A 21,631-nucleotide genomic window follows, 5' to 3' on the forward strand; every position below is an offset into this window, starting at 1 on the left:
CCTGAAACGCGCAGAGTGCCGGTATACTCCGCTGTGGCCGTACGGGCCCTCGAAGAGGTTGCTGCCCAGCGAGCTCGCTTGCACTGTGAAACTGCCCTTACCCGCCACATTGAACTTACTGGCATAACGAAAGTTGAGGGGGTCCCCCTTCAAGGTACATAAAGGGGCCCCATTCTGTATTTACAATGGAGCTTTCAGGACTGAGTACGGTGCGGAGTGGGCCCCTGCAGCTCAGGGCCCCCCCGCACCACGGGGGCTGCGGGGTCCTGTGTTACGCCCCTGATTGAACTATGTGTGCCCACCCCCCGGAGACCGAGAATTCCCAGGAGGAGCACCTTCATGTGTACCCTCACCTGGGGCAGACACCTCTAGGCATGCGAGGCACCTGCTTGAGCTGCGCTGCGGTGCCCGTGCAGGAACAGCAGTATGGGCGCCTGCTCCTGGTGTCCTACATCGCACGGTGGGTGGGCTGTGGGGGCCCCACAGGAGACATCAGAGGATTTGCGGAGGTGCGATGGTCAAGAAGAGACTCTGGGATCTCAACATGAAATACAGTCAAATGGAGCAAGTGAAACGAATAATACAACACAATGGTCCCTGTTCATTTTCACTCCCGGGAACGTTATCAACAGTCTGGACACTTTGCCGCTTTCTCAAGCCACGGCTTGAGCTTGAGTCAGCTACCCTAGAGTCTGTATGATGCACCACGCCAATTGGCACGTTTCCAATAATGCAAAGCGCTACAAAAAGCATGGAGGATGACCGCAGGGTGCAGAAAATCATGGTCTGCTCTGATGGTACCCTACGTGCAATGGAATTAATCCCGGACTCAGGAGAAGACTCCTTGGGGCGAGGGACAGAGGTTGGCTCCCCCAGTGACAATTTGACTCACATTTGACCAGCGAGTCATTGTTGGCCCATGGACAGAGGATGGCCCTTGCTGTTTGGGTCCGTCTTTTCTGCTGCTGTGTTCCCCTATTGTGTCTACGTCAGGTATTAGTTCAATATGCCCCACAGGTTTGACACGTTGGGGGTCTGGTGACATAAGGTACTGCACATTGGTGGTTCTTGGGGGGTGGTGTTGTGTATGGGTAACTGTTGCTCAATGTTATTTCAGGTATTGACAACAGACGGCAGATGGTTCCACACCTTGTAGGCTAGTAGCCACAGAGAGGGAGCTTGAGTGCCTTGGCCTTGCACCTTTTCTAAAGTGCTAACCTCGGGGTGGGGGAGAGAAGAGACTGGGGAGGAGGAGGGGGTTCTTACAATGTTCTCCTTTTTAAAATTGTATTGTTGTAGGCATCGGGCAGCGCTCGCTTATTTTCATTTTGTCTACGTTTAGGTGGGTTGGGTTGGTCCCGATGCACAAGGGGTGAGTTAAGAGGTTTTCAAATGTGGGCAGCTCTAGGGATGTTGATCCCGGTCTTGTGCTTGTGGGTCCTGCCTGTTGGTACCGAGTTCGGGTTGTGTGTCTGTGGGACTGTGCTACTTCCGCAGAGATGTGTTTGTGACACATGGCTGCTCCTGCAATAGCACTTATTGCCTAAAATGTTTGGGGCACTGCACAATTCGAGAAACGCAGAAGTATATATATGCCTATCTGAAACGTTCTAAAATATGGATTGCATTTTTACAAGAAGCTCACGTATGGAGGGATTGCATTCCTAGTCTGCGGAAATGCTGTAGAAGAGGGCACATATATGCTACTTCGTATTCTGTTTTTTCCCATGGGGTGCTTATCTGGGTGGCCCTGGAGGTGCCGTTCTGCTATAGAAGTCATGTTGTTGATCCAGAGGGATGCTATGTAATTTTGCTCGGCACACTGGACAGCAGAGAAATATGCTTAATAAATATTTATGCTCCCAATATCAACTGCCCTGATTTTCTACTGGGGTCGCAGCTGCCCCATATTTAGATGCAGCTGTTAAACTGTGGTTTTGAAGTTCTGAATCTGGAACTCTATTACATGGTGGTGCATCTCCAGCATGCGATTCATTGGCTTGACCTAGGTGACAACTGGTAACAAGCATTGGCAAAGCCAATAGGTTTCACCAATGGTTTGTAGCCACGCTGCACAGCGTCCGCAATGCTGTGCAGCATAGCTAAAGTAAAATGTAAAAAAACCTTTGTGTGGCTGCCAGGCTTATTGTGTAGGCACCATGCATGTTCGTCGACAAAATGACATGGACACTTTCTGTTTTTAGATACTGATCCAAGTTAGATCGGTGATCAAAATGAAACGTCCAAAAGCGTTTTTTAATACATTTTAAAGCAATCAGGGCAATAGAAACAACAGGGAGAGCAAGGGGTGAAGCAACATGGGGAGGACAGGGGAACACAGCAGCAACACGGGGAAAGGCAGAGGGACACCAAAGCAACAGGAGGATGGCAGAGACGTAAAAGCAAGATGGGGAGGGCGGCACACAGAATCAACAAGGGGAGGTCGTGGTACACACAAAAGCAACAAGGGGAGGGCAGGGGGGGGCACTGAAGCAACATGGTGAAGGGATGGGTGCACAGAGGCCACAAGGGTAACGTGTGAGGTGCGGTTACAACATGCAAAAGCACACGGTTACGCGCAACATTGAGGGGGTTCAGGGAGAAGCTGTGAGGACAGTGTACAGCACGAGAAGGAGGAAGAAGTACATGAGGGGATGTCCCTAAAACACCTGAACTCTCTGTGAGTATTTACACAAAAAGAACAAGCCAGTAGGATCTTGTACAGGTCATAAGATAGTGAGCAAGCTGTGAAAGTCGGGTATATATGCATCACATCTCCCAGTGCGTGAAGCATATGAAGGTGTCCTGTAGCACCGTGATCTCCAGGGAAACTGATGCGAAAGCCATGGAGCTTCGGTGCCATGTTTGGAGCAAATTTGTAAGGCAGCATCAGTAAGTGGCCGGTTCGACATTCCTGGAGCCAGCGCTGCAAACGGACTCTGGTCTAGAGTATAGGGGCCGTATAACAGAGTTCCCCAGACGCCACCAGTCCACCATCAGTGAGAGGATGGGACTACGTAGCAGTACTGTTCAGGGATGAGCCTCAGAGCAATCAGACCCACTCCCCTCTGGAAGGTCTGTGTCAGTAACTCTCGATTTTTCTCACCCTTGTCTGCATCAGTGCCATGCCAGGAGTAGCAGTCGTTTCTTGGTCTTTCAGCGTGTTATTGGAAGAGTGGTGGATGGCTAGGTTGAACTGAGGATTTATAGACGGTTTTGATCACTAGCCCAGAGATTCCTAGGAGAGCTCCTCTCCGTCTGCCATCTTAGATGACATGTTCTTCTGTTATGGGCATAAAGAACAGCAGTCCTCCACATTCCAGCACCTTGTCAAGAGGATTAGATTTTCTGCTTCAGGGCAGGTTCTAAACCCCTGCAACGCTGCAGAAGTAAAAGAAAATGGTAACCTGACCCACGAGGAATGCAGCTGCCACCCTGCGTGCCTCTGCTTGCTCCAGAGAGCAAAACGCCGTGGGAGTGAACATTACAAAAGAAGTGAGACATGCACCCGCCTTTAGCCATTTGCATACTTTCATTATTGAAAGACACACGCACAAGCCAATCCAATGTGTGGGAGGAGTTAGACCAACACAGCGTAGGCACAAGAAGCCTCGCAGAGCAGCGCTAGGCTCAACCTAAAAATGGTTGCTACAGGGCACTCATGAGGGAACACCCTCCCAGTCCTGCTAATGTGCAGCTCACTGGTCTCCTCTAGCTTCCCCAATATGATTCAATTGGTAGCCGGTGTTTCGGAGGGAGTGGGCCAGAGAGTACTTCTTCACGCTCCTTATGCCCCGGACATGCCACTCTGAGTCTTGCAACCTTTTCTGCACATCAACGACTCAATGTCTGTACAGAAATGGAGAGATGCCAGCTGTGATACTATGGGGGACCTCTACCCCGTAGGACAGTCCATCACATGGGAAGATGCCATAGACTCCTTCTCCCTGGGTACAGAATGATACCTCCAACATATAAAAATTTAAACGATTGTCCGTATGGTGTGGCCGACCTTTCCTGAGACACCAGCTCGATCCAACACCTTGATCACGCTATTAGATATGGCCCAGGGCCTCAGATTATTTTCTCCTTGAGGACTTACCATGACTGATACTCATCAAACAGAATAGATGGGAGGAAATATTAGGGGACCCCTTAACGGCGAAAGAGTGGGTAAAAATTCACAAGGGAGTGCGGATGATTAGCTCCAATGCTTGCTTTAAGATACTGCAACATAACTTTATACATCAAACATATCTCACTCTGCACACCCACCATGTTCTATACCCCGCATGATCAGATTGCTGTCTGCAAGGCGGGGCCCAGATGGAGGATTTCGTACATATGGTTTGGTCTTACAGTCTCGGTCCCCTTATTGGCAGGCAGTATTGCAAAATCTGAATAGGGCTTCAGGATGAGCAGTGTCACTTGAGATTCGCCAGGTATTACTAGGCCTGGTCCGTTCTCCTGCAAATAAAGAAATTGAGCAGAAAGTTTGTCCTCCTTGGTCTGGTGTTTATGGAATCCCATATAGCAATTGGCTGGCTTTGCCCCCTACATATCTGGCATGGTTAATAGACGACCCTGAGTGAGTCGGCTATGCTATTCGAATTAATGGAACAACAGGGACTGACGGCATCTAAGGAAGTGTCCACATGAAGTACTGAATGCAACCTAACATTGCTGGAATATACACCGGGAACACCCTGGAATACAAAGGGTTGTCTAGGATGCCCACGTACCATTTATTGTTTAACTGCCTTGCACCAGTGGCCGTGACCGAGCACAGGAATGACAGGGGGGAAGGAATTGATTTTTTTTAGTTTTCTGGGTCAGTCCATAGACAGTGGCTTGGTCTGAGTCATTAATGCTGAATCGTTATACCCATTGCTGGTATCATCCTATGACAATGTTTACTTTTTATGAGTGAATGGATCCTGTAACAATGTTTCTTTCTTCACTTTATTGAATTCTGATGCATTTGGTATGTGCACCTGGACTGTATTTGGCATACATGTTTACATCTCTGCTCGTAGACATTTTGATGTGGAACACTGCCACTATGTATTATGCTGAAAACTCCTCCAGCTCTCTGTTTATGTGATATCACCCAAAACTAAAAGTTTATTTAAAAAAAAGAAAGCATTGACATATATCTGTAGTCTACTGTCCTGTGTGGTCAAAGGGGGTAGGGGATGTCCACGGTTGTAGTGGGGCAACTGTGGCCACCGGGTCAATGTCTCTCAATGTCCTCTTTGATCCAGCAAAAGTCCAGTCACCACTAGACTACTGGTCTCGGGTGACAATTAAACCAGTTGTTCCTTTCTTCTGGCCTTAACTCTCCTTTGGGTGACCAAACTGCACTCCAATGACTTTCCCGGGTCCAGCAGACTCAGTTGCAACTTTGAGCATTGGGACTCAGCCTTGCAGGCAAGGTGAGAGACAATCCAGTGATCTGGGCTTCCAACATGCCCAGGCTGGCTTCTCCAGCTTTAGTGGTCCTGGTGCTGGAACAAGAAGTTAACAAACTGACTCTTAGAGTCTCTGCTTCTGTCTGGGACTCGGGGACAGCTTCTCCGCAAGCAGGACACCACAGGCACAGTCCCATCTTCACTTGCCCATGGAGCAGTAGTTGCATTCCCAACTTCAGGGCAGCCTCTGTTTACCAGTTCCAAGGTAATCGGGGCAGTCCTACATCAGTCCTCTTTCCCAGTACAGTCAATATCTGATATCTATGGCCAAGGAGTCCCTCCTTTATGCCCATAAAGTGTGCTCAGGGGATGTCATGGTCACTAGCCAATGGGCCACTTGGATCCCTCCCGCCTGACGACACCTTCCTGTGAAGTGTGACATCTAGCTATCCCAGAGTGAACTATTCGGCCCACTCTCATGATGGCTAAAACCCTTTCTTGGTGTAGGAGCTTTGTAGCCCACCCTAGCCGTGTGGCTTCCTGAGGCCTACACACCCATAGAAAAATGGTTTGACCAGTGTATTTCAGCCACTGTCCCCGACGCCCTCCTTTCTACCTATTCAAATGAGCAGCCTCTCTTTGTGTGTACTCCACTTTTGCCCTTCAAAGGCCACTTTCCCTTTGAAGCTCGGCTATTGGGCTCACACCCTCTGTTTTTTCATGTCAGGAGGAGATATCATCTCCTTCCCTGGCAGGCTCTTTGTAGGCTTTCCTGGGAGTCCTTCATATTCCATGCCAGGAAGCCAGAGGCAGTTTGGAGGACAGTCCTCGGTGTACAACCGAAAACAAGCACTGGAAAACCTTGGGCAGTAAACTGTAAAGTCACTAAAGATGCACTTTGCCCGCCAGTGACATTACATGTGATTTTACCATTAAATTGGATTTAATGCACCGAATATTTTTATGCTTTGAGGTACCAGCTTTAGTAGTCCCATTCAAAAGTGAGAATGGCAGGGCTGAGATGTCAGCTTGTAACTCAGCTCTTGATAATGGGTCTACTAGCTTTTCCACAGTACTTTTTTTATTTTTACAAAGTTTTATATAGCGTAAACTTGACCCATAGGTATTGGGTATCAGAGCGCTTTAAGTTGCGTTACATGAGGACACATTCATTTTTTTTTAAAGTGATTTGACCAGAATCCTCAGATTTGTTTTTGGTCGACCGCCCTAGCCGCCAATTCCTCTCCCCATAAACATTAATTTGGGTTTTTTACTGTTGGAACATATAAAGTTACATGTTCTACTTAATAAAATACAGTACCCTGGCTTAGCACTTAACAGGACTACCATAGGGGTGACATATATATTAGAAAGGGAGGGTTTGGCTTTGCTATTGCTTTAAATGACAAAGTCAAGTTAAAATGTACAGCTTACCATACAAAGGGGCCTCTTAGCAGGGGAGACAGAGAATGATGTTAATGGAGCAATATTTATATCTTTTGTCTAACACAAACAAGAGTACACAAATAAAGAATGGCAAGGAGGTGTTGTCGAAGCTATTGTACCACCGGTATCTGGCACTTGTGAAGATTCATATGTTAAATGGTTCCAGGTTTGATTGATGTTGGTGGTGATGTATTTGCAAGATGTATGTGTTTTGGAACTGTCCCAAGCTATTGCTTTACTGGAAGCAGGTACAGATGCTATTCAAAATATATTTGATATGTTCATATTTGATCCATTGTCGTCCATTGATTGCGCCCTGACAAAGCCAAGAAGAGATAACAAGGTGTTGGGGGAGGAAGAAGGTCCCCACTCTAATTTCCTGGCCAGATCCAAATGGCACCTTTTAGCAACGGAAAAACCATGCAGGTATGACACATAAAAGGTTTTGAGCATGCATGGGCCCTCCCATACTGCCTTGGAAGCAATTTACCAAGTTGGCTTGTACAAAATATCTTAAGGCTATAAGCTAATTTCTGTGGGAAAATCACATATGTTAGCGGCAGAGGATCAATAGGCCTGGCATGGTGGCATGTGAAAACCAATTTTAACTCCATTCATACAACCAGAGAACTAACCGTTGGATATTGCTGAATATATCTTCTACTGGTCTTCACTTCTGAGGGTGGGGGAGGAGGCAAGGGCACTGAGGAGAGAACAGCAAGGGGTGTGGTGGGCCTAGAAGGGAAGCGGGCTTATTGTTTGTTAAAAATCAAAACCAAAACGATAAAAATTTAGAAGGTAAGCAACACGTGGCGGCACATTTAAGCATGTGTGCATGTACGGTTTCTTTGCATGGAGCGACTCTAGCCAAACCACACCTGAGCGCTTTACAAGGTCAAAGGCAAGAATAAAGCGAAACAGTAAATGCACAGGTAGATGGCTTCTGTGAGAAGACATGTACTGTTAAGTGTACACCTGCAACATTTACACAGGAGAGTAAGCTGTGAATTCTAAAAAAACTCATACAAATTCTGAAATGTAGATGCAAATCTATACAGGGTTTCAGACTTTTTTTTTAATCGGACGCAGTTTTTTCCCATCATCAACAAATAAATATTTTTATGCAGCTTTTATATCTGTGCTACGTACGGTAAAATGAAAAACTATTTAGCCTATTTAATGTAGTTTAAGTTTACTTTATTTAAACCAATCAAATATAATCTATACATATTGCTTCTTAATTTCAAACACAGATAAGCAGCGGTATTAGGCACTTTATACATTTTTAATTTTGATCGTTTGCAATCTTTGGTACCCGGTTTTTTCACTATAAAACAGTGACGATGTAACCGCCGCTCAGTACAACAAACTACTACATGTTATTCACCGGACTTGTGATAGTGAAAGTGTTATTTTATCTCTTGGGAATTGCGATATAAACCGTTATGCTGTACGAATATGGCTGCATGTGGAATCGACCAATAATCATCTCCGTACAAAGAAAATCATTAAGAATTAGATTTATACATACCGCCTGTAAGCTCCCATTTTTTTTTCCGTTTCTTTAACTGTCCCACTGTCATCTGTGTAAAACTGATAAAAATAAATTACAGATTCAGTTTAGGTTGTAATCAGCAACTTTCAATATGACAAAATAAAAGTTGCATTTTGAATCTGATGCACTGAAACATAATATACCTGGCATTATATTGTTGCAGGTAATACATTTCTGTTAGTAAAGGGTTGCTTACCTCTAACATTAGCTGTTTGAATGTGGTCTGTAATATGCAGGCGTGTGGATTTCTGTGGGACCGCTCTTTTCAGGACCCCACTTTAGAAGGCAGTAGATGAGAGCAGTAGCAGCTCCTCGAGGGAGTGCTGTGAGGCGGTGGGACGGGGCGGGGGAGGGGCAGGGTCGGGCGTAGTAAACTTCGGCATACGGCCGAACAAAAGTAAGTAAATAAATAAATAAAACGAATTACATTGCACGCGCTGCAACGCCAAATGGCGATGCATCTTGCGCAAAGTAATTTTTTTATTTATTTATTAATTTACTTACCTCTGTTCGGCTGTATGCCGGAGTTTACTACCTCCACCCTGCCCCTCCTCTGCCCCACCCCACCACCCCGCAGCACTCCCTCGAGGAGCCGCTACTGGATGAGAGAAGATTAGTGACTTACACTAAAATGAAACTAGCAGGATCTGGACATGCCTATTAGGCTCAAGAGTATATCCTATCTGGAACTCCTTGTAGAAAACATTGCTGTAGCACATTTACACTCTTCTGCAAGTTTGGGTGTGTTAGACCGTTTGGGTGGGTTGGAGCGATTTCCCCTCATCTTTTACCTTTAGGCCTCCTGTTTATTTATGCCGACTTTGTTTTTGCTCGCCTGAAGACTCTGTGCACTCTACCACTGCTGACAAGTGCTAAATTCCGTGTGGTCTCTCCCTAAAACGTAGTGACATTGGCTTATCCACAATTGGCATATTTGATTTACTTTTAAGTCCCTAGTAAATTGCACTACATGTGCCCTGTTCCTGTAAATTAAATGCCACAAGTGGGCCTGCAGCAATGAGTGTGCCACCTACTTAAATAGTCCTTTAATCATCTCAGGCCTGTCATTGCAGAGCCTGTGTCTGCAGTTTAAACTGCCATATTGACCTGGCAAGTTAAACCTCTTGCTAGGCCTAATCCTTCCCTTTTATTACCTTTAAGTCACCCCTAGGGTAGGCCCTGGACAGCCTAAGGGCAGGGTGCAGTGCATTTAAAAAGTAGGACATGTACGTTTAAGTTTTACATGACTTGGTCACTGACACTTAAGTTTTACATTACTTGGTCAATGACTCACTACTGCAAGGCCTATCTCTCCCTCAATCAATTTTTATTTGGTATGGAACTCCAACGGAGGTCCACAAAATTACACCAGTACAATAAAAAAGACATACTTTAATACAATACAAAACGTGTTACTTTTTTTTTTAAATACACCAGTAGATTAAAAGGGGGAAAGAGGGAAAGACATTACAACATACCAACTGAACTTTAAAAAAATGTTCTTAATAAATAGCCAGAAACGTTTAAAACAATTCAAATTTTCTATGGCAAACCATTTCATTTGGTGGGGACAAGACAAAAGATCGGGCCTCCTGAGCAGAATGAATGTTACATTTAATAAATGATGATCTTAAAAACATTCGCCTGGCCCTTTGTAGATCTGGGCACACATATAGCACGTGATTAAGATCCTGAATTTGTAAAAAACACAATTCACAAATTCTCTCCTCTCTTGGTATTTTTTCCCATATTCGGAAACAACAGAAGAGTGAATAGCGAAGGAACAGCAAGAGGAAAAAACCTCTTTATTTAAAAGAACCCTCACTCACCAACCTAGTTGGTGAAATGCTTCATCATTGGGTTCCCACCAGAGATGCTGAGTGCCCCGCTGGTGTGCTACGACACCTGAATTACAGAGGAGCGTTTTTGTCGTGAGACAGTGTCAGTGCAACAGTGAAAGTGGTGCAAGTTAAAAGATGGCTGGTTTTATCCAAAAGAGAATTTAATGGTGGAAAACCAGAAATCGCTAAAAACAGGTGAGACGGACGTAAGCTGGCTAGTTAGATTGACCAGGCTTGTCTGATTTAATATAAAAATTGAGTGATGGCCGACATGTTTCTACTTTTAAAGTGCGATTATGCTAAGCATTCTTCAGGACCAGAACTCCACGGCGGTATACACTCTCTAAGGCGTATCCTGACCTGTGGAGATGTATGAAAGGTAAAACTCACTGTTTTACCTACGTGGCCTTCTGGGACGTGAAAAAAGAAACAGGACTCTGAAAGAAAAAGAAGACACATAAAAAAACACATGACTATTAAGTGAAATCAGTGGTATCTTTTGTTTGATGGACCCGTTCCAAAGCGCGAGTTGTTGGTGAATGCGCTTTGAGGTATGCATATTTTAAAATGTCAAAGCATGGAAAACTTAGCGCTTACGGGAAGTAGTGACTGACTTCACGTCATGGGTCCGGGAGTGGGCTTAGAGATGCCGGTGGGATCTCAATGGGAACAAAAACAAGTGGGATCAGCGATAAACACGTTCCCAAGAGTAGCCGGTTACCGCCCAAGCAAACCTCCCAGTACACTAACTTCCAAAGCACCACTCTCCCGCTACAAACCTGTCTGTACTTGTCCTCGGACCCGAATGTTGCCGCTGTGTTGCAACCCAGGAGAGAAATGCCGGTTCCTGATCACGTGATCCGGGCGTGAACCGTGTGACGTGGCACGCTCCGGGCACGTGACTCGGAACACTAGAACGGTAAGGTCTATGTTAGGAAGAAATATTTATTGTTCTGTATTTTAGCCACTTATGACCCCAATACAAACCCTTGATGTTTTTAAATAAATAGATAGAAATACCACTAAGCATGACAAGATTGGACTGGTGGGACTCACTAGCCGATTAGCACTGTGTGGCTGCTGTCGTGTGTTACAAATAGTTCATTATTAACCAAGGGTCCCTTCTAAAATTGCAATATTTTTACAGAAGTGTATCACCCAAGTTATGTTACTAACTGTGATGATTATTGTCCCATGATACGGTGGTAGAAAGGGTAACCGGGTGGACCTCATTTACGAGGGGCTCTGAGATATTGCCGGTTGCCAGTTAAACTCAACTAGTGGAATTGATCCTGAGTAGAAAAGGGGGGTGTGTTCATGTAGTGGAGTTTATGCCAGTTTCTCATGTTTTTGGCTTTTGTGGATCCTAGAAGAGTAAGACCTACCCAGTGTATATTTTAGGCAAGCTTGTAAGAACTAACACAGGGTACATAGTTGACTGTTCAGAGAGGCACAATGGAGATCCAGGGGTATCAGCGTTTCATTACTGAGCCCCACGGATCTCCGTTGTGCCTCTTTGAACAGTCAAATATGGACCCCATGTTAGTTCTTAAGAGCTTGCCTAAAATATACACTGGGTAGGTCTTACTCTTCTAGGATCCACATAAGTCAGAAACATAACAAACTGGCATAAACTCCATTACATTAACACCCCCCCTTTTCTACTCAGGATCAATTCCAATATTTGAGTTTAACTGGCAACGGGCAATAACTCAGAGCCCCTAGTAAATGAGGTCCACCCGGTTACCCTGTCTACCACTGTATCATGGGACAATAATCATCACAGTTAGTAACATAACTTGGGTGACACATTTCTGTAAAAATATTGCAATTTTAGAAGGGACCCTTGGTTAATAATGAATTATTTTTAACACCCACACGGTTCACGCACGGATCATGTGATCAGTAACCAGCATTTCTCTCCCGGGCTGCAACACAGCGGCAACATTCGGGTCCAAGGATGAGTACAGACAGGTCTGTAGCAGGAGAGTGCTGCTTTGGAAGTAAGTGTACTGGGAGGTTTGCTTGGGTGGTGACCGGCTACTCTTGGGAACGTGTTTATCGCTGATCCCAATTGTTTTTGTTCCCATTTAGATCCCACTGGCATCTGTAATCCCCCTCCTGGACCCATGACGTGAAGTCAGTCACTTCTTCACAAAGGAACTAAGTTTTCCATGCTTCGACATTTTAAAATATGCATACCTCAAAGCGCATTCACCAACAACTCGCGCTTTGCTCACTGAGCACCTGAAACATCCTTGCATAACTTGCAATGTCTGAATCACGCAAAATTCCTTTTTAAAGTGCCTAAAAATTACTGGTAGTTACCCATAACTATGACCCCTCCGATAGCAAATAAACACGGAGTGGCAGTATGTTTGACACGAGTGCCTGAGTCAGGGGTAGGCGTGGTTTTACCTGCAAAAGAACCTGGTTAATTCACAGCACAAGGTCGCCAAGCACATTAAACCTCTTGGATGTCTGACAAAAGATTTCACTGAATTCACTTAATAATCATGTGTGTTTTTATGTGTGTTCTTTTTCTTTCAGAGTCTTGTGGCTTTTTGACATCCCAGAAGGCCGCATAGGTAAAACCGTGAGTTTTGCCTTTCATACGTCTCCACAGGTCAGGATATGCCTTAGAGAGCGTATACCGCCATGGAGTTCTGGACCTGAAGAATTGTTAGCATAATCGCACTTTAAAAGCAGAAACATGTTGACCATCACTCACTTTTTATATTAAATCGGACGAGCCTGGTCAATCTAACCAGCCAGTTTACGTCCGTCTCACCTGTTTTTAATGATTTCTGTTTTTTCACCATTAAAGTCACTTTTGGATAAAACCAGCCATCTTTTAACTTGCACCACTTTCACTGTTGTACTCACACTGTCTCACGAAAACCCCCAGCTCCGCTGTAATTCAGGTGTCGTAGCACACAGGGGGGAACTCGGCCTCTCTGGTGGGAACCCAATGATGAAGCATGTCACCAACTAGGTTGGTGAGTGAGGGGTTCTTTTAAATAAAGAGGTTTTTTCCTCTTGCTGTTTCTTCGTTATTCACTTGTTTACTCGTCAGGGAGAATAAGAGTGATTATCCCTCTCTCTCTTGTTATTAATATATATATGTTTTACCATATACCAGTAACTTCTCTCAAAGGCAACAGGTTGGTTCTCAAAAGAAGTATCAACCTTCTAATCCCATGTGGAAGATTCCATGTTAGAGAGGGCTGAGGTCTATTACCCACAGCACTCCCACAAACCACCTCATTGCGGCATTTAGATTGACTTAGAACTGTGTCTCTTGTCATGCTAACTGAGCTTGCGGACTTCTTTAAAAATAACTTCAGTGTAGGCTTTGACATCGGTGATTTACTGTTTAAACTGAGCCCAAATAAATTATTTGCGTAGGCAAATGATCAAAAGAAAGTTGATTGATCTTTTAAATTGTCAACAATTTCCATTCTCAAAGCGGCCCTAATGGTGCCCTCATCCCCCCAGAGGAGGGAATTCCCCCACCTCAGGACCGCTGACAAAAATGAAATATATGAAGAGACTAAACGGAATTCCAAGCATAGAACATGAGGGGCAGCCAGAGAGTTTACATTACAAAATTGGCGGAAAAACCGGCCTTCAGCCTTATCAAAAGCGAGCCAATAGTTCCTATCCAGTACTTCTGCAGCATATGTTAATGAAGGAGGAATTTTAACCTTAAATACTGACAGAACATGACTGAAATGGCGTCTCCCACAGGTTTTATAAAATCTATTTAAAGCTCCAGCCTGGGTAGCAGCCTTGCCCACACCCAGTTTAGTATGCTCTGAAGCTCGCCCATGTTTTTAAAAACCTTCCCCTAGATACAAATACGAGACAACCAATTTTAGTTCATCATGCCCCAACAACCACTTATACCCTTTCTTGCGGAAGACTAAAATTTAGCTTTTAGCAATATTGATTTTCAGAAAGCGGGGCTCCGCATATTTGGTTAGGGCGTCCAGATGACGTTGCAAGTCAAAAATTGCAACTTTATCTGCATATAATAAGGAACCAATGGACATTGTACCAATTCTAGGGGCATGCCCCTCACTGAGTTTAACGTGCCGGGGAGACCATATATATAGAAAGAAAACAAAAGAGGGGCCAGCAGGCAACCCTGCTTAAGCCTGTTATAAGTCTTAATCCTACGAGATAACCCCTGCGAGCCTCCCATCACCGCTTGACACCATGTGTCCGTATTTATTTCTATTATGAGGCCCAAGAGAAGGTATGTCTTACCAAGATGGGAGAGCTTTCTCTAAAGCGTCTGACGATCTACTTTATCAAACGCCGTGGAGAAATCAATAAATGCCGAATAGAGTGACATGCTTCTTGAGAAAACATATTTCTCTACAATGGTCCGGACAGCCGCAATATTGTCCAGGGTTCCATGGTTCTTTCTGAAACCAGCCTGTTCTGGTGGTAAGATGTTCTGGTCATGGGCCCATTGCTGCAGGTGACAAAGTATACTTTTTTCAAATAGTTTGCCCGATGCGTCCAACAGCACAATCAGTCTGAAACTAGTAGGTAAACTTTTCTGGCCCTTTTTAAACAAAGGAACTATAATACTCACCTTCCAAGAGGAGGGAATATTAATCGTACGAAAACAAAAATTATACAATTGCGCTAAAAAGGCTCCCCATGCAGCAGACTCCTTTTTGATTAACATGATTGGGATACCATCCAGTCCTTGTACGCCGGAGGTTCTAGCATTCTTTATGTGACCTACTACTTCGTCCCTTGACGGGGGTCCACATTCCAGAAGAAAGGACTCCTCTATTGCGGGCATCAGAAAAGGTGCTGAACTGTTGTTTTTATATAGTAGTGAGATATACTCCACCCACTCCCTTTCTGGTATCGGGATAGGGAGAGCCCCCTGTCTTGAGTCACAATATTCTGCAATCAGGTACCAATACTTTTTTAAATCTTTAGCTCTTGCAGCTTCCTACAACCCAATCCATTTGGCATCAAACTCCCTTCTCTTTTTCCGGAGTTTATAACGACTTCTTACTCGCTTAAGGCAATTAATTTCCTTCTGTTTTCCCGTAGAAGATTGAAAATGGTGTTTTCAGACTAAACGGTTAATTTCTTGATTTAATACTTTCAGCAAAGGCGTACCCTGGTTTACCAGGCGGGGACTAGTGGATTCTGAACTTAATTGTTTTATCTCCTTCATTTGAGCCTCAAAGAACTGTATACTATTAGCATAAGCATGGCCCTGCTGTTCTACATAGGTTTTCTTCACTATCACACCTGCCTCTGAGGTTTTTGTTTGCGTCCAAAAGAAACGTCCGTTTGCTTTATTAAAAACCACCGAGCCCTGTCCCGAGTTCCCTTGATTCAGTGCGGGTAGATTAAAGGCCATTGTCAAACCTATTACGCTGTGATCACTCGATACTGACAGAGAGACTACTAGGTTTTCACAGGCTCCAAACATTTGATAGGAGATAACCACATAGTCCAATAGGCTTTGTGTATGATGGGAGTGAAAAGTAAATTGTGCTACTTTATCAACAGGCACCCTCCCATTTAAAATAACCAAATCCGTACTTCTGATGCTATCAAGCAGGAGAAATCCCCGTTTATCCGTTTTTATTTTATCCGATGGTAAGGAATCAGGAATATGCCAAATTTCCTCTTTATCTGGATTGACATAGATCTCCAATGCCGAATTGGAGATTTTTGCATTTAGATCTCCCACTAATATCACTAAGTGGCATTCTTCCATGGTAGCTATCTCATGAATATATGAAAAGAGTAAGCTCAACAAATGGTCGAAATTTCTCCCGGGGGGGTATATAAATTTGACAACAGGAAGAAGGTTGGCCTGGCAGACTCTCCCAGACATGCCAGCTTCAGGCAAATACAGAGATTTGCTGAATGGTGAAAGACTTTCTGATTCCAATTAATCGAATTCTTGAGCAAAATGGAGACCCCCCGCTAGCGTGTCCCCTTTCGGAATGCTTTGCGTGACAGAAGAAAACAAAGGAGCCATCACAAACAAAATCTTTGCACAACCAGGTTTCTTGTGAACATATGATCAGAGGATTCAAGGATTTTGAGAAATTCAATTTTTCCTCTTTATGACCCAAACCTGACATATTCCAGGACAGAATTACCCCCCCTGGCTACCTCAAAGGAACGCTTCTTTCTACTACCGAACAGTTGGTATTCAGGGCTTTTGCTACCCATCTCCACTGGGCACAATCGTCTTCTATGTCTGGGGCCTGACGGGCAACTATGGCATCTGACACCCGATTTATTAAGTGACCCCTTTTGTTTAATGAGACCATAATATTTTTGGCATTACCCAAAGGGTACTCAAAGTTGGTGCCCATAGCGTCTAACACCTCAGAATTACCGTCCCTTGGAGCTTTTGGACACTGGATTGTAGGACACATGGTAGGATATTCCTCAAAATCTGATATAGGCATTATATCTAGCCCTCTCTTTAGGAAGTGCTCACAATTCTGCATGACCAAACTGGTCACAATCAGGGAGCAAAAGGTGACTCTAGAGTGGGAACATTTTTCATGCAGGTTAATCTTTACGTTTAAAATATCCCTACTTTCTATCAACATTAGTACCTCCATTTCAGAGAAAAGTTTGAGAATGAATCCTCTATTTATCGGAGAGGATTCACTATCAAATAGCCAAATGAAGTCCACAATGCGAGATGAAACATTGTGCGCTACATTGTCTTTCTTTACATCTTCTCTTGGGGGAATCCATAGAGGCACCCTATCACCACGACTAACGGCTTGTACCTCCTCGTTCAACTGTGACACAATGGTGGTGGTTGGGACTTCTGACATTCTATAATGCGATGCTATTGTCCCTGTAAGGGTTCTATTCAAACCCATCTGTGAATTGCCCAGTGTTTGGGGCCCCACCTCTAGGTTGACATCCACTCTGGCCCCCAAAGCTCTGTATCATGTCTGGTGAATCGGAGCCCCACCTCCCATAAGTGTTCCCCTTTCTGATGGATTGCCCAGCTCACTGGTCTGGAGAGAATGAGGTACTCGTGGAGATGCAACAATAGACTTAATGGAGTTGCTGCTGTTCCAGTAGCCCTCACTGTCCCGCCAGGTGTCAAATGCACTGTAATGGGGTTCATGGGAGCACTCTCCTCAGCTGGTGGTCTGGGACCACCCTCCTCCATTACAGTCTGAACATCACTATCAGGGATCTGTGGAAAATAAAATTTTGACACTTTTCGTTCAGGGAATCATCTTGTCTTTTTATGTTTCTTTTTCATATTTTCCCCTTTGAGGTTTGTTGCAGGACCTCCCGTCTTCCCTGCTTTCGATCCTCCTTTCACTCATGAGTTAGCGGGTTGGGTCTGTAAGGCAGATGGGTTGGGGCCTCTCCCTCCATCTCTCCTCTGCCTTTTCGCCCAACATGACCCCTAATTTTCTCATCTTTCTCAAAGGCTCTACTGCCCCACTTATTACCCTTAATGAACAACTGGTAAGATTTTAGTATGACATTTCCCAAAGGGGGACCCACATCAGACTCCCCAAAAAGTGAAGGAAGGAAAAGCTCTTCCTTTTCAAGATTACACAAAGGTTCAATGTGGGGAAATAATAAAAGAGGTATTCCTGCTTGCACAGACACATCTTTCTGCTCTTCCCGGGAAACGGGTGAAACAGGCCTGATGTCTGTCTGTTCTTCCATTTGAGTGGGTATCTTAAGCGAGGGTTTGATGGTGTAAAATGTTGTTACCTTTTGCACTTCAAATAACATCACAGAGATCCTTTCCAGCATATGATCTGAACTTAATACAGATTTCTCCAATAAAGACAAAATGGAACTTAATATTCTTTCGATACAGACAAAATATTCAGAAGGCACACCATCCCTCTCATTTCCCAGCTTTGGTTGTGAACAGGGCAGGAATACATCATAAGCATCATGAGCAGACTCCAAAGAAGTACCCATCAAGTGACTTGTACTACAGTATAACAGAGGCAAAGAGAGACGCCTAGGGGAGGAGCTTACAATTGAAGTGTTCTTCTCCCTGAATCTACTCGTTGGATAACCGTCCTTATCAGCATGATCGCGAGGGGCTCCCCATCCCCTTGTTTGAGCTTCAATATCAATATCTGGGAGTGTAAAGTCTTCCATTGGATCACATTTTTCACATACTGTTGCCTTCTCAGCCATTGCAAAAAACATCCCTCCTGGCATCCTCCTGGAATCCTCTGGCACACCCTGGCACGCCATCATCACTTGTTCCCTTGTCAGCGCCCACCTCCTCCGGAGAGACAACAGACGCGTAAACCTCCCTCCCGGCATCCTTCCGGAACCCTCAGGCACGCACTGGCACGCCATCATCACTTGTTCCCTCGTCAGCGCCTCCCTCAACCGGAGAGACAACAGATGCAGCCACAGTTGTACAGTTTGATTTTTCCCTATTCGAGGACATGATTTGCTGACTAAGAAGATGTTCTGGACAGAACTTTACATCCAAGGCAGCGACCGATACTATGGGTGTACCAACAGGTGGGCGCTCTAGTTTTAATTGGATCAAGGGAATGTGTTGTTGGCTCTGTTGGATCGAATGGTTAGCATGAGAACCAGGACCTAGGTTTGTGTGTAGAAATATGTCAGATGACTGCCCGCTTAGGCCGTCCTCCGCACTGGGCCCTGGTCCCTTCACAGAACTTTATCTGGCTCCCCACAAGACCACAAGAGTTTCCCCGTGCTTCCCCCTTAGACAGGGGGGAAGCGTTACTAAGAGGGACTTGAAAAACAAACATCCTTGACCCAATATTGCCTCCTCAGGAGCAGTCCCGGGAATTTTTCGGAAGAAGCCAGTGATGGCTGGGTGGGATTTAAAGCAAAGAGGCTGTAGATGTCTAGTCCCACTATATGATCTCCTTAATTTACTTGTACGGCTTGGTGATGAGGAAAGTACACGCCCAGAACGTTATTCTTTGGAAGACATCTCGCACCAGCTTACTTGACGGTCAAAGGAAAGAAACTCTCACCTCCACCTCCACCTCCACTCAATTGATTGTTCAGTGATTCAGTTGTCAACCTGATCCCTGCTGGTCAACGGGACTCACTACTTGCTTGCTGCTCTCAGCTACCCTTGTTTCTGCGACAGGGAGCAGCTGCCGGAAGGCGAGGAACAGCGAGGATCAGCACAGTGCTCTGCTCTGATCCACTTAAGCACTTAAGCACTGCCTTTGCACTTCCTCTGCCCTGCATATGGTTCTCCTGTCCGTTCAAGAGGGGGTGGCGATGTTATTGTCAGTGGCCGGGCTCTCCTCACACCTCTCCCCCCTAGGCAGCAAAAATGTAGCGCACGGCAGCAAGCACACCAAATGCAATGAGGGGGAAGAGGGGAGACAGGAGGGGATACTACAGAAGCAAGCACCCCCTGCTCCTCCTGCCTTCCTTACCTCGCTACATACTTGGCACTGGCCACTCAGTGTCACCTCCAGCCTCAATAGCTTCGCAATTTCTCCAGCGCGACCCGAGGCAAAGGTGAAAGGTCGAAGCGCCAGCTGCTCAGTGTCCTTTGCCGACGGAACACCACTCACGGTTCCTGCCGCTTACGTTTGCCCGCTCTCCGTTTTGCTGTGTTTCGCAGCGGAGGCGGTGGTGGTGATCGGTTTGATGGCTGGACTCCCGGCTCGCAGCTCCCCTGCTCACCGCCATCACAGCTCATGTCTCACCTCACGTCTCGGACCTCCCTTGTCATGAATGGAGGGCACTGCCCGTCCCCTTGCGTTGCCGTTTCCCTTGCCTTTGCCTAAAAGCACCTGGCCAGTGGGGAGTTCAGGTGAAAACCGGGGGCCTGAACGCACCCAACAGACCTCCGCTGCCGCTCCTGCTGCAGCTGTTTACGGCTCAATTACGGCCAAACTGCGGGCCGTTTGCCCCCCGTCTGCCCCCTGAAAAGGGAGCCTGGTGCCTGGATCCGGGTCCCGGTGATGAAGCCAAGATTTAAGCCGGGCGGGGGGACCCGTGAGCCATGAGTTTTATCATAGCAGTTTTGACAGTTTCGCCGCCAGCGTCTTCCATCTTCCTCCTGCTCACTGCTCACTCACGGCGAAAGCGAAAACGCGGACTGCATGCCTATCTCTTCAATAGGATAACATTGGGATTACCATAGCAAGTTCTATAAGTGTAATTTTCAAGTGTGAAGAGATAGTGTTAGAAATGGGATTCCTAGTAGGCTGAGGTATGCACTAGGCCTGGGCTAAAATTTCGTTCTGGTCGCGGAAATTGCGATAATTTAATTTGACATTTTCACATTCCGCGGAAAGCGCGAAAATGTAAAAATTTCCCCATTCTGCAGCTTAGCGATAATTTGTTTCTTGCTCGCGCTGTAAAATAATACATTCTCGCGTGCGCGCGATCGCCTTACCTGAATCCCTGCGTTCGCCGACAAGTTTTCCCGATCCGGTCGCGTTCTCCATGAGATGTTGGATTGTTGGTAGCCATTTGCTCTGTCTCGCGACAGTTCGCGCCCGCAGTGACGTCATGCGTCGCGCGATCACGTCTTTCTTCTCGCCATCATGCACCGCGAGACAACTGAAAACAAGATGGCCGCGCCCGCGAGCAACCACATGGGTAAGTTGGCGAGCCGCGACCATGCAGAAAATACCGCGACCGGGCGGGAAAAAAACTTCCGCATCTTCGTGATATTTCCGCATGTTTGCGGAGATTTTTAACATTTTCGCGATAATTTGCGAAAGTAGATTTAGCAAATTCCGCCCACCCCTAGTATGCACCCAGGCCAGGCAGGGACGACCACTTTATTCAGGGTAAGCTATATACACAAACAGTTAACCTGTGTTCATCATCTGGTAGCTTGGCACAAAGCAGTCATGCTAATCTACATAGAGAATGTGTTAAGTATTTGTAAAACACACACACACACAGAGTAACACAGCAAATGCCCCACATAGGTTTAGAAAAATAGAGATTATTTATCTGAGCAAAATGAGAACAATACGACACAAATTCAATCAGTAGAAGTCGAGTTATGAATTTTTAAAGATTAAATAAAAAAAACAGTGCTTAGAAGTCACTAGCGGTCAAAAGGTTACTGGAGGTCCTGCTAGGCTGGGGTAAATCCAAAGTTCAGGATAACGGCGATTGAGGGTAGGCGGCTACAGGACTCAGACAGGTCCCGTTACCAAAGTACCTTAGATGGAGCAAAGTGACGACGTTGAAGACTCAAGGCGAAGAGTAGAGTAGGCTCCATGTCATTGGCGATCCATGGATGGAGTCAAGCGTCGGCGCTAATCCACACCATCAATGAAAGCTTCAGTGTCTAACCCCTTTGTGATAGTGACACTTAGTTGATGTTGAGCTGCGCTCTCCGT

Source organism: Triturus cristatus, chromosome 2_2 (genome assembly GCF_964204655.1).
Source record: "Triturus cristatus chromosome 2_2, aTriCri1.1, whole genome shotgun sequence".
Lineage (NCBI taxonomy): Eukaryota > Metazoa > Chordata > Amphibia > Caudata > Salamandridae > Triturus > Triturus cristatus.